General features: G+C 42.8%; 1 pseudogene; it reads left to right on the top strand.

Annotated features, from left to right (window-relative positions):
* Positions 1-12,338: 12,338 nt before the first annotated feature.
* On the top strand, positions 12,339-13,193 carry LOC148102093 (uncharacterized; annotated as a pseudogene).
* Positions 13,194-13,625: the final 432 nt, after the last annotated feature.

The raw sequence follows: 13,625 nt of genomic DNA, 5'->3' as shown, positions 1-13,625 counted from the left end.
TTCCGGTAAAAAGTGGAGACCTGTCAAACATAATGGAGAACCTCTCAGCAGTAGTCTCAGTTATTATGCGTCTATGAGTTTTTAACTTCACAGGCGTCTGTTTAGAGCTAAAATTAAGTTCAACAAAGATACAATTATGGTCACTCAAATGTACATCTTCAGCAAACACATTGCCAATGTTGAGGCCCAAGGAAAAAACAAGGTCCAAGGTATGACCTTTTAAATGGGTTGGACCAGAGACATGTTGGACAAAGTTAAAAGACTCAGATATAGATAGAAGTTCAGCTGCAGAGTTAGATGAGGCATCATCAATATGAATGTTAAAATCCCCAAGAATTAAAACTTTCTCCAGCTTGATAATAGAAGATAAGAAGTCCATAAAATCCTTTAAGAACTCAGAAGCAGGGCCAGGAGGGCGATAGACTAAAACACAATAAAATATGTTCGTAGAGCCCACCTTAATTGTTTGCGACTCAAAGGAAGAATAGTTTTCAGTTTGCATACCTCTGCAGATGAAACTGTCCTTAAAGACAACGGCAAGACCTCCACCACGGCGACCTAAACGGGGCTCTGATGTCATCAGTTATTCTGTTTCTTACTCTTCTTACTCTTCCTCTTTCCCCACCTCGTCCTCTTCTCGCTCCTCCTTGTTTCTTCCTCTAACTTCCTCTAACCCTCTTGCTTCTTCACCTCCACGTCCTCTTCCTCCAACTTCTTCACCTCCACGTCCTCTTCCTCCAACTTCTTCACCTCCACGTCCTCTCCCTCGGCCTCCTCTGATTCTCACTCTTCTCACTCTTACTGCTCCTTCCATTGTACTCCACATAGACAGCTTACCTGTGACCTGTTTATAGTGCTTAGGCTGATTGCAAAGTGGACTAATTATCTAAAACAGTTTTCACATGTGAAGGTGTGCCAGACAGTTGGCAAAATAGTGTTAATGATAGCCATACATGTGTATAATTTTGCTAGGAGTGTGTTGGAAATTTGGTAATTGAGTGTAAGCAGTGAGTTGTGTTTAAAGTTCTGCAAAAAGAGTGTTGTGCAGTGAATTGTGCCTACAGTTTTGTAAAGTGTGTGTTACAAAATTGCAAACTGAGTGCAAAGCAGTGTTTGTGCTTTTAGTTTTGCAAACTCAGTGAGTGGTTTTGCTATAAGTATTAATAGTTTTAGGAATCGTGCTATAAGAATCACAGTTAGGGTTTAAGCATTCAGAAAAAACTGTATAATCCCATGGCAGGGCATATGGGATACGAAAAAACTCTTTAGCGAATAACGGCCCGATTTTATTGGCCGGGCATCCGAGCGGATGTGCGCCGCTGGTGCGCGTCCTGCCCGGACTGCCAACTTGTTAATCTGCCGGCCATACCAAAAGCGCCTTTGCGCCCGCTCCCACTCATAGAGGTCCCGTTTGAGCGCATTGGCATGGACCTCATCGGGCCGTTTCATCGGAGTGCACGCGGCTACCGCTTTGTATTAGTCCTGGTGGATTATGCAACGCGGTACCCGGAAGCAGTCCCGCTGCGCAACATCTCTGCAAAGAGTGTGGCGCAGGCACTGTTTCAGGTCGTCTCCCGAGTCGGAATCCCGAAAGAGATACTGACTGACCAGGGCACGTCGTTCATGTCTCGCACACTGCGGGAACTGTACGAATTATTGGGCATTAAATCTATTCGGACCAGCGTCTACCACCCTCAGACGGATGGGCTGGTGGACCGGCTGAATAAGACTTTAAAGTCCATGATTCGTAAGTTCATTACCGAAGATGAACGCAATTGGGATCGCTGGCTAGACCCTCCGTTATTTGCAGTGCGGGAGGTGCCCCAGGCCTCCACGGGATTTTCTCCCTTTGAACTGCTGTTGTGCTCGACCTGATTAAAGAAAGCTGGGAGGAAGGTCCGAGCCCCGCCAAGAATGAGATTCAGTACGTGTTGGACCTGAGAGCGAAACTCCAAACTTTGGGGAGGTTGTCACGGGAGAATTTGCTCCAGGCTCAGCAGCGTCAGCAACGCCTGTATGACAGAGGGGCTAGACTCAGGCAATTTTCACCGGGAGAAAAAGTGCTTGTATTGCTCCCTTCTTCTAGCTCAAAGTTGCTCGCCAAGTGGCAAGGACCCTTTGTGGTCACACGGCGAGTTGGGGACGTTGACTATGAGGTCGCTCTGTCGGACAGGGGAGGGGCCACGCAGATTTATCACCTCAATCTCCTTAAAGGGTGGAGAGAGGTTGAAACGGCTTCTCTGGTAAGCCTGGTTAAGGAGAGAGATGAGTTGGGGCCGGAGGTACCAAATTCCATCATCCCCGCCTCCCTCCCTTGTGATGACCATCTCACACAGGCCCAGAGAGCGGACGTTGTTGCGTTACAACAGCGTTTTGCTGATGTGTTCTCCCCCCTGCCCGGCCGAACGTCTCTCATTGAGCATCATTTTGAAACGCAGCCTGGCGTGACGGTGCGTTCACGGCCCTACAGGCTTCCTGAGCATAAACGGCAAACTGTTCAGAGGGAATTGGCTGAAATGCTGAAAATGGGAGTGATAGAAGAGTCACACAGCGCCTGGTGTAGTCCCATCGTTCTTGTGGTGAAGAAGGATGGTTCTATACGGTTCTGTGTCGACTATCGCAAGGTGAATGAAGTGTCACACTTTGATGCTTATCCCATGCCCCGGGTCGACGAGCTCCTGGATCGGTTGGGCACGGCCCGTTTTTTCACGACACTGGATTTAACCTCTTAAGCCCCAAGCCTAACTGATCTCCTGCCTTTTGCCCCCGTATCAGGGGGCGTTGGGGCTTAAGAGGTTAACCAAGGGCTACTGGCAGATTCCCTTGTCTGCCAAGTCCAAGGAGAAAACGGCCTTCTCCACTCCATACGGTTTTGTTACGGATTCAAATATTGGGGATGGATACAATAGGAAAACCAAAATAACAACACTGGTCCGGCCGGGTTAAGTCAAACGATGATTTAATGAATACACGCGTGGGAGATGGACACCATACAGCAGACAGCATCAGATCTCAAAATGGTGGAGCCTTGATCAAACTCTTATAGCCTCTAGTGGCCCCCACCTAATCATAAGAGCCTAAACATTCACATTCTTTCTCACACAGCGCCTAAGCTACGACCTTGGCTCCCTGTTTATCTGCTCCTGCTGAGATGGGGCAGTATGCTCTGTTCTCTTCTAATCAGACAAATGAGACAATGACTTTCTGTGAACAGTATTTCTTATAACTCAGCCGTATAATGCATCATAAAACAATATCATTCATTCACAATAAATCAGCAGTCTAATGTAATGCAAATCAGTTTACCAAATGTAATAATTATCACCTTCTTCTAATTCAGGAGCATAATGCAAACTAAAACTACATAATAATTCACAATCTTTAATTAGGGGTCTAACATGGCATAAAATAATATTATAATCCAACAGTTTGTACCAATTCGTTACGCTTCCGTTCGGCTTGTTCGGAGCCCCTGCCACCTTTCAGCGCCTCATGGACCGGGTGCTGGGTCCGCACGCTGCATATGCTGCTGCCTACCTGGATGACGTGATCATCCACAGCGACACCTGGGCGGAGCATGTGCAGCGGGTGGCCGCGGTCCTGGAGTCCCTGAGGAGGGCGGGGCTCACGGCCAACCCGAAGAAGTGTGCGGTTGGACGGAGGGAGGTGCAGTATCTGGGGTACCACTTGGGGGGCGGGCAAGTGCGTCCACAGGTGGAGAAGACGGCAGCTATCGCATCCTGCTCGCGCCCCAAGACTAAAAAATTGGTGAGACGGTTTCTAGGGCTGGCAGGTTACTACCGCCGTTTCGTGCCGGGGTTTGCGCAGCTGACCAGCCCCTTGACCGATCTCACCCGAAAGGGTGTTCCAGATCTGGTTCAGTGGACGGGGCCGTGCCAGGCGGCGTTTGTGCAGGTGAAAAAGTCTCTCTGTGGGGAGCCGCTGCTTCACACTCCTAACTTTTCCCTCCCTTTTGTTCTGCAGACTGACGCCTCGAACAGAGGGCTGGGGGCCGTTTTGTCCCAGCAGGTAAGGGGGGCCGACCGTCCCGTTCTTTACATCAGCCGGAAGCAAGCAGAGCGTGAAAGACGGTACAGCACTGTGGAGAAGGAGTGCTCTGCTCAGACCATGTCCCGCTGCAGTGGCTCCACCGCATGAAGGATGCCAAGGCCCGGATCACCCGGTGGTATCTGGCTTTACAGCCCTTTAAGTTCAAGGTGGTCCAAAGGCCGGAGGCGCAGATGGCTGTGGCCGATTTCCTCTCTCGCTCGCGGGGGGGTGAGTAGGTTCGGCCGGACGGCTCGCGGCCTCAGTCGGGCGGTGGGGGTGTGTGGCGGAGGTGTGGTCCCGGGCGCGGCTGCAGGGGAGGAGTGGTGCGGTGAGCTCAACGGGGCGGTGCTGGAGATAAGCTGAAACCAACAGCTGTCAGACTGTGGTCGGTCATAACAAACAACAATAAATAAACTTGGCATCTGAAGACAAAGACCTGGGCGTGTGTGTGCCTGTGTGTAGTGCATTTCACACTAACCTCTCAAGGTCTGTTTGTCTGGAGAAAGACAGTCAAGTGATTTACTTTATATTTCATAATTTAGTGGTCCAAATATTTTGAACATAGTGATAGAGAAAACCCGTGCTATTTTGCCATTTTTAATGTGAAAAAAACAAAATGCAGTTACTGTCTATATGCCCCTTGAATTAAAAAAATATCTTTTTAATCTTCAGGAGGAAAGTTTCTCAAAGAAAGGAAAGTCAGAGGACATTCGCCTGGGTGAGAACAGTGTGGAGACCCAGCGTGAAGAAGAGGTGAGTGGGACCTAACTGCTTTCAAAGTGGTATAGATTAATTGGGGTTACACAATAACTCACACAGAATTACACAATGAAAGGTAAAATCATCAAGAAAACGATCCATTTTCTCTACTAAGGACTCAGTGTTGACTGATGAAAGAAAGCTGACGTAATCAATCAGTTCACAAAGTACTGAGAATTCTAACCTCTTAAGTTCTGTTTGTGTGGAGAAAGACAGTCGAGTGATTTACTTTATATTTCATAATTTAGTGGTCCAAATATTTTGAACATAGTGATAGAGAAAACGTGCTATTTTGCTTTTTTTAGTGAGAAGAAAAATCCAGTTATTGTCTCTATGCCCCTTGAATTTTAAAATGGTCTTTTAATCTTTAGGAGGTGAGTTCCAGTCAGAGGATAGTGGATCAGTTGAGTGGGGATTGTTGCACACAGATGAAGAAGAGGTAAGTTGGAGTAAACTGGTTTTAATTGTGCATATATGAGTTAGACAAGTCAATGGCTTGTATAACTTTAACTTGCAAGATGTACTAGTGATGTACTAAGTGTACTGGGGTTAATGTTTAATTTAATTCCATGATGTATCTTTTTAAGCAGGAACCCACAGTGACTTCTCTCTGAGGCCCAAAAAAGATGGTGAGAGTGCTATCAGTCTGGTCATTGTGTTGTAGTTGTTCTGAATCCAAGTTTCCTGGGTGCATCATGGGCTATTGCAGATGTTTTCGTTAGCCTCGTAGGACCTGGCTTCCACATATGTGGACGTCACATTTTAGGTTGTCTAGAGAAAAATACAAAATTTTGCTCTACGAGGGTCTGAATTCCACTTACGAGGACATTATACTGCCTCTGTTCTATCAAAATGTAAAACAAATGTCCTCATAAGTGGGTCTCATTTTTCTCAGAAACAAAAATCAGGTAAAACAAAAATCTGGTAAATTCTTTGTTTTTACACTCATCAGGTCCCAATCAGCCCAAATAGCAAAGAGAAATTAAAAATGCATGCCATGAAAGAGATCACGTCTTAGCACATTAAGCTAGGATTTGGCTTACCAGGATAAAGAAATCTGATGCAAGTAATCAACTGTCAGATTATTAAGTAGTGGAGACTATGAATTCTTGTTGCTGTGCATGTGGCTTAACTAACACCAAATTAAAACATTAAAGTTAAAATCTTTGGGAGCATTCATGGCTTTAGTTAGATTTAACTGAGTAACCATGCACAGATCCTCCCTTCTTTACAAGACATATTGAGAAGACACTGATTTACATGTGAGCATCTTTGTTATATGAAATGGTCACATGCCCTAAATATGTCTTTACTTTTTTGCTTTTGTGTTATAGCCAGAAGACATGGATGTCACAGTTCCAATGGATGATCAGGACATCCAGTTGCCACGTCTGGACAGATGTTCAAAGTGTTTATGCTTTTATCATTTCAATTTTGTGTTCGAAAAAAAAAAAAAGCTTAAAGGCTGAGTCACAAAAAAAGTTCAAGACATCCTTGAAGGAAAAACAAAGTTCTTTATGTTTTTGCTAAATTTAAGTCTGCTTTAAAAAAAATGAAGGATTTGTTAGTATCTGTGTTCTAAATGTCAAACAAAATAAAGATATTTCAGTTCTGTGGACTTGTATTTATCAGGACTAAATAGCAACACATAGAAAAAATGATTTTGACAATACTTTAATTTTAGTATTTTTATTCATAATTATTTGGATCTGGATCAGAAATATGGCCTTCTATGTAAGCATTGGGTCAAAAATAAATCTACATATCAAGATGCTGGGTCATTCAAAATACAATAGTGGCATAGTGGGTGCTTTCATTTGACTCAACATCTTTTATTACTTCAAATCTTTCTGAGCTATTGGTTGTACTAAGTTGCTTGATTCAACCAACATTCAACTACATTACCCCTTATTAGGGATGTCCAGATCCGATCACGTGATCGGAAATCAGGCCCGATCATGTGGTTTCAGATTCAATCAGAATCTGACATTACCTCCCCATCAGGACTCGGCTACATCAGTGGCGGAGAGGGGGGTTTCTTACTGGACTTAAGCCCGGGTTGTTTTTTCAGAAGTCTTTTGGAGTGTAATTTTTTCATAGTTAGATGCCTGGCTTACAACTGTATAAAACAAAAACCACACACAATATTCGAAGCACATAGTGCAGACTGTGAGAATTTACAACTGTACGTAAATCCCCCCTAATATTGGTATGATCCGAGCTCAGACACTAAGCGACTGAGCGAGGGGGCGGGGGGAGCTGCTGCCTGCCAGTGCGCTTTCGGAGAAGTGGAGACCGGTGTTCCAGATCTAATGGCGTTTAGATCAACTGGCGTTGGTGGAACAGATGTGTGGCAGTCTTGCGTTTCAGGAGCTGCTACCGACAAATCAGCAAAAACACGCCAAATGTGTCATCTGTGACACTTGTGAGGTTATCTCAAACACACTCCGTCAGTCTTGATGCTATTGAACAACAAAATGTTTAAAAATGTCGCGAGTTTACCTGGTGATATCCTCATGCGCGACGCGATCGCGAAAACAGCAAACAATTAACACCACGCCGATGTTGTTCACAGGACAGCAAGAGTAAACGATTGGGAGACTCTTGTCGTCGTTATTGTTCCCCTCGCACGTTTTATTTCTCCGGTTTCAGCGTTTTTGCTTCACAACTAAAGCGAGCAGTTTACTTTGTGCACTAACATGGAGTCGAGTCAACCAGCGCCACCTCTGGCCAAGTGCCACAGCCTACAGCCAGATCAACCTGTGACACACATCTGTAGCACGTTTGAATTCGTTTCATGCACGACACATTTGTACCTTTTAATTGTGTCTGTTTGTGCGTCATGCAAATAAACCTTTGACAAGAATGAAATGACACTAATATTTTATTAGTGTTGTAACATCGCATCTCGTTAGCGTAGTCTGCCTGTGTCTTTTCTCTGCGAACAAACATTTTAGAGTTGGTTGTTATATACAATCTGTATATGTATGGTTAATCTAATAAACATTTGTAAGGAGATGGCAGTTACTGTGAATGTACAGCAGGTGATTAGTAATAAACAGTCAGACAATGACTCTGACAATCTCATTCAATCTTTCAGATTGCACCTTCTCTGGAAAGTGGTACCACACAGTGTGTGTGGACTTCCCCTGTGCAGAAGGCGACTACAAATGTTGTGGGTGCTAAATAAACAGAAAAAAATTATCCCTGTTGTCTTTGCTTACTGATTGTTTTTAGTGTTAACAATCCACATTGCTGGGATTGCATCTGTCAACATGTTTGTGGGTAGATGTGGATGTACCAGGGGTAAGTGCAGCCACTCAGCCTCTACTCAATGTGATCATAGCAGCAGGTGCAGATGTGTCACAAGTTAATCTAGTAGTAGGCTATGGTATTTGGCCACAGGTGGCAGCAGTGGACTGACCTCCATTGGAGACTGCTCCAGCTGCTATGTGATAGTGGATCTGCTACAAATTGAAGATCATAAGCAAGTGTTGGAAATTAACCCGTGTATTATGTTGAAAAACAAAAAAAATGACATTGATTTTGTTGTGGGTCATTTTGACCCGTACTGTGTAAATCCACTCAGAATTGTCAAAAAAAGTGCTTGTTTTAAAACTGGAATCTTCCTAACTAAGATTTAAAACAAAAGATTTCTACGTCTCCTCCAGACTCACAAACAGATGACAAACCAAGCGACACACCTGAGTCACTGACTTTCTTATATCCACTCACCCTCACTGGCTGTTTATTACTAATCACTGTGTAACTGCTGTACATTCACAGTAACTGCCATCTCCTTACAAATGTTCATTAGATTAACCACACTTATACAGACTGTATATAACTACCAACTCTCCAGCCATGTTGATGGATTGCCTATATTGGCTGGAAATATTCATTTCCAGAGAAACAACAAAGACAGACGATGCTTACAGGATGTGATGTGACAACACTAATGAAATACTGATGTGTCATATTTGTCCAAGGCGTATTTCATTGTTATGGAAAAAGAGAATATTAAAATCATGATGAACAGGGGTGGTGATTTCTATGACTTTGTGTATATAATTTGGAATTTTGTACAAATGTAGGCCAATAAGGAATATACAGTGTTGGGGAGTAACGGAATACATGTACCGCCGTTACGTATTTAAAATACAAAATATGCGTAACTGTATTCCGTTACAGTTACCGTTTAAAAAGGTGGTATTTAGAATACAGTTACTTTGTTGAAATAAATGGATTACACGGCGGTACTTCCCTGTTTCATATTGTGGCGGGTCAGGACTGTTTGGGTTTTGTTTGACAGCTACGTTCTGTTGTTCCAGGCGGCAGCGTTACGGTTGCCATGGTTACAGGGTGACCTCTCTCTCTCTGCTTGTTTCCTGGGTGAGAGAGGCCTTTTTGTTGTTGTTGTGCTAAGCTAAAAGGCAGAATGCTACCGGTATAGCTCTAAAGAATGTAGCATCATGGGCAGTGTAGTCCGTGCTGCAGGGAGAATGGACTGCTATACACGTTATGTGTCTGTGAGCGAGGGAGGGAGAAAAAGGAAAAGTATGAGCTGTCATCGAGCAAAAACGGGAGCTGGAAGCATGTAAATATAATAATAATCACTGCAGCCAACAAGAGTGCCTGACCAGTTGTAAGTAAGCTATTAAGACTCGACTGTACACCGTGTTCGTGTTTTCCTCTGAAACAATAAGTTCCGTTGCAGCAGCCTTTCAACGCCTCTCTCTGTCTCTGCTAGCAAAGTTGACCCAGACAACAAAGTAAAGCTAGTTTTCAGCTACGAGCCGACACTGAACCCACCGTATTAGCCAGAGGTCCCTTTACTACGGTTCGGAGCCGCGGACCTTCAGTAACAGTAATAAATCACAGCAATAGTACATTCATGTAGTTGTAAACAGCATGATAATATATTAAGTAATCCAAAGTATTCAGAATACGTTACTCTCATTGAGTAACGTAACGGAATACGTTACAGAATACATTTTGGGGCATGTATTTTGTATTCTGTAATGGAATACATTTTAAAAGTAACCTTCCCAACACTGGGAATATATGATATCATTTCATTCTTGTCAAAGGTTTATTTTGGGTCCTTTCTCCCTCCAACACCACACGGCTCGCCTCGGCAGCCGTGACAGGTGTTTTGCCTTATGCATATAAAACAACCTGACATATCTGAATTTGGAGTTATTTTTTCATTTTGACATACTGCATTAGCACAAGTGATCTAAATACAGACAAAAAACATAACTTTTTTTCTACTCAGATTTTATTTCTTACTGTAAAACCCACAAACGTGTTCAACAAATCATTTTTATAACTTGAAATACATACATTTCTAAAAATAAAGTTTTGCAAACAACAAAGTTATATCATACTATTTACCTAAAAATGCAGCCAAGGCCTCAGGCATTTTTTATATAACTATTTACAGAACAATTGGGTGTTCTGCATCAAGTAAGAAGGCACACAAATTATTTGTGCCACTCCAAAAAAATTGTTTGTTCAATATAAGAATGAGGAAAACACGACAGGCCTAACCCTTGCAGATATGACAAAATGAGCTGTATCCCTCCTGTTTCCAAACCTAATTTAGACTCAGAATACGCTAAATGTCACAAATCTCTCACAGTTGAAAGCTCGCTCTCACACACTCACACCTCGTGGCAATTTGGATTATCCAATTAACCTGTCCCCACAAGATGCATGTCTTTGGACGGTGGGAGGAAGCCAGAGTACCCGGAGGGAACCCACGCAAACACGGGGAGAACATGTAAACTCCACACAGAAAGACCCCGGCCTGATGGTGGAATTGAACTCAGGACCTTCTTTCTGTGCGGCAACAGTGCTAACCACCGTGCCCATTCTTGAGATTGAGATACACAATTTTTTTTATATACTGCAGCATAAATGAAAAGAAATATTACAATGCTAATTTGCACAAAACCAAAAAAAACCAAACAGCATGTGCATTAAAATAAAAGACCCCCCCCCCCCCCCCCCACACACACACAAAAAAACCTATTTTCAACAGTGTAATATGAGTTTAAAGCATTCCAGAAGCTATACAGAAAAGCACAAGGTCAAACACGACTTAAAAATACCAGTATAGGTTTATAAAGGCACTGAGGGGGAAAACTATGTTTCCCACGAGATATGATGTAACTTCCTGTTTCGGCAGGTGACGGCAGACGTGGGCTGTATCCCACTACTTGCACTAGGGTGTGTGACGTATGTCCGTTTCCAAATACTACCGCTTGGGCGTTTCCAATATGTTTGTTTATCTATCGGTAGCTATGCTAATGTCACTTCAGAATGAGTATAAAAAGGAAAGTACTTAAAACAGAACATTTTCAAAAACAGGAGAAGAAATACTCCGAGCATTGCTGTGTCCCACTTTGTTCGGCTTCAGCCAAATTTAATGGCATACTAAGTTTTCATGCCTTTCTGACCCATTCCGACTTGAGAAGACAATGGCTGGTAAACATACGCCGGGATCATTTCACGATTACCTCTCACACCAAGGTCTGCAGCAGACACTTTGCCAGTGATCAACTCATAGACCCAACAACCCTTGATGGTCGAAGGCAGCTTATTAAAGGTGCTGTACCAGCACTTTTTGAGTGGAATGGCTATAAAGTTGAACCACCGCAGCGTAGTGTTTGGGAGAGAACGGAGCGACGCCCTGAACTATTTCCTCCTGACGATCAAGAAGAGCACAGTCTTACAAGAGATCATGACTACTGCTCAGTCCCTGAGCCGTCTGCATTGGACATATCTGCATCAGCTGCAGAAGACCTGTCCAAAGACGTGGAGACTCTGAGGAAGGAAATGCAGGAGTTACGTGTCCAGCGAGAATTTGGGTTACAGCGCTTTGCTGGCTCCGACACTGACATCCGATTCTATACCAGGTATACCTAAGCTCTTTTCAAGCTAACTGTGTAAAATATACCAAGGTTAAATTTCAAGTGTTTCCAGTCTTAATGAAAACAAAGTAGATATTTACTTTTTCTCTGCTGATTGTATGTTTCATGTAGATGCTTTAGTATTTAAACGATATCCTAATGCTACAGGTAAAATACGACACCAAATAGACTCTTAATCAGACTATATTATGTAGCATACCATTAGCATATTTGTCACAGTTTACATTATTTTTACGTCAGTGTGTAATGTTAATTAATGATTGACACGATGTATGTCTCTCTCATGAATAGATTTCCAAGCTATGATCATTTGATGGCATTTTGGTTTTTGATTGAGCCTTGCATCTATAAAATGATCTGGGTTTCAAGAGCCAAGTCAGCTGCCAATAGGAACGAAGAAGTGTTGACACCTGCACGCACATCAACGGTAGGTTATGGGTTTGTTGGTATTTAGAACTAGAGGTGTAATGTTATTGTATTTATGTACAATAACATTACATAATGTACAATAGCATACATAAAGGACTCAGCATCCTTTACATACATACACCTGTGTACTACAGCACCTCATTGTTTACCCCATGGTACAGTATGGTATGCATAACCATTACAAAACATTTAGCCAAGAAAAGCACAATTTTACTAGTTCATAGCTTAAGGAGTAACATTTTCCCTTTTGTTTTCACCTTCCAGAGGCAGCTGCTACAGCCAATTGACGAGTTCTTTCTTTTCCTGGTTTTCCTGTCAGTTGGTTTGAAGGAGAGGGACCTGGCACATCGATTTAACATACACCAGTCCACAGTGAGCCGCATTATTGCAACATGGACAAATTTTCTTGCCACTGCACTGGGGTCTCAATGCATCTGGCTTACACATGCAGAAGTGCAAGCTTACCTCCCTGAGGAATTCAAAGATTTCTCAGACACCCAGATGATCCTTGACTGTACAGAGCTGAGGTGTCAGACACCATCCTCACCACTTCTCCAAAGTAAAATGTACTCTTCGTACAAATCCCACTGTACGATGAAAGCCCTGGTTGGCATAGCTCCACATGGTCCAGTGACATTCATCTCTAATCTGTATGCTGGTTCAGTTAGTGACAAGGAACTATTCAAACAATCAGGCATTGCTGAGAAGTTGACTGAAGACATGGCAGTGATGGTAGATAAGGGCTTCCTAATCACCGATTGCTGTAAATGCAAAGTGTGCTGCCCACCTTTTCTATCTAAGCAGAAGCAGATGCCAGCATACCAGCTTAAGGAGATGTAGGCCATAGCCAGACTCAGGGTGCATGTGGAACAAGTCATTAGGAGGATTAAACAGAACAAACTTTTTGATAGCATCATTACCATGTCACATGTTTAAAATATCAACCAACTGTTTGCAGTAGCATGTATGCTGTCAAATTACCAGAACACAGCATTACTTAAAAAATGGGTTAAGTGAGACAAGATGGATTTTTCCCAATACACCAGTGCCAGTACAAGTAACTTATGGAAAATGACCTGCAGCTGAGGCCACTACAGTTGCATTTCTTCCTTCTCAGCTGACAATACTTGATTACAGAAATGGTACTTGAGTGCTGATAGTTGAGTTCCAGTTATTGATCATTCTAATTCATTGCAAATGTTGAATGTTAATAATACTGTTTAATTATAATACTATATTACTATTCAGATTCAACAAAATTGTTTATCAAAATTATAAAGTAAATCACTAAATCGTTTTAAAATCATAAGTGACATTGTGCTTTTGGAACATCCAAAATACCATTTGTCATTTTCTTCCCTCAGTTGTGTTATTGTCTAAATGTATATCGGTATGCTAGGCATGGAGTTTTAAATACTTACCATGTAAATAAGTTCTACACAAATTCAA

This window comes from Neolamprologus brichardi, chromosome 7, assembly GCF_056152115.1.
Source record: "Neolamprologus brichardi isolate AB-2024 chromosome 7, ASM5615211v1, whole genome shotgun sequence".
In the NCBI taxonomy this organism is placed as follows: domain Eukaryota; kingdom Metazoa; phylum Chordata; class Actinopteri; order Cichliformes; family Cichlidae; genus Neolamprologus; species Neolamprologus brichardi.
This window is presented reverse-complemented; position numbering and strand designations above follow the sequence as displayed.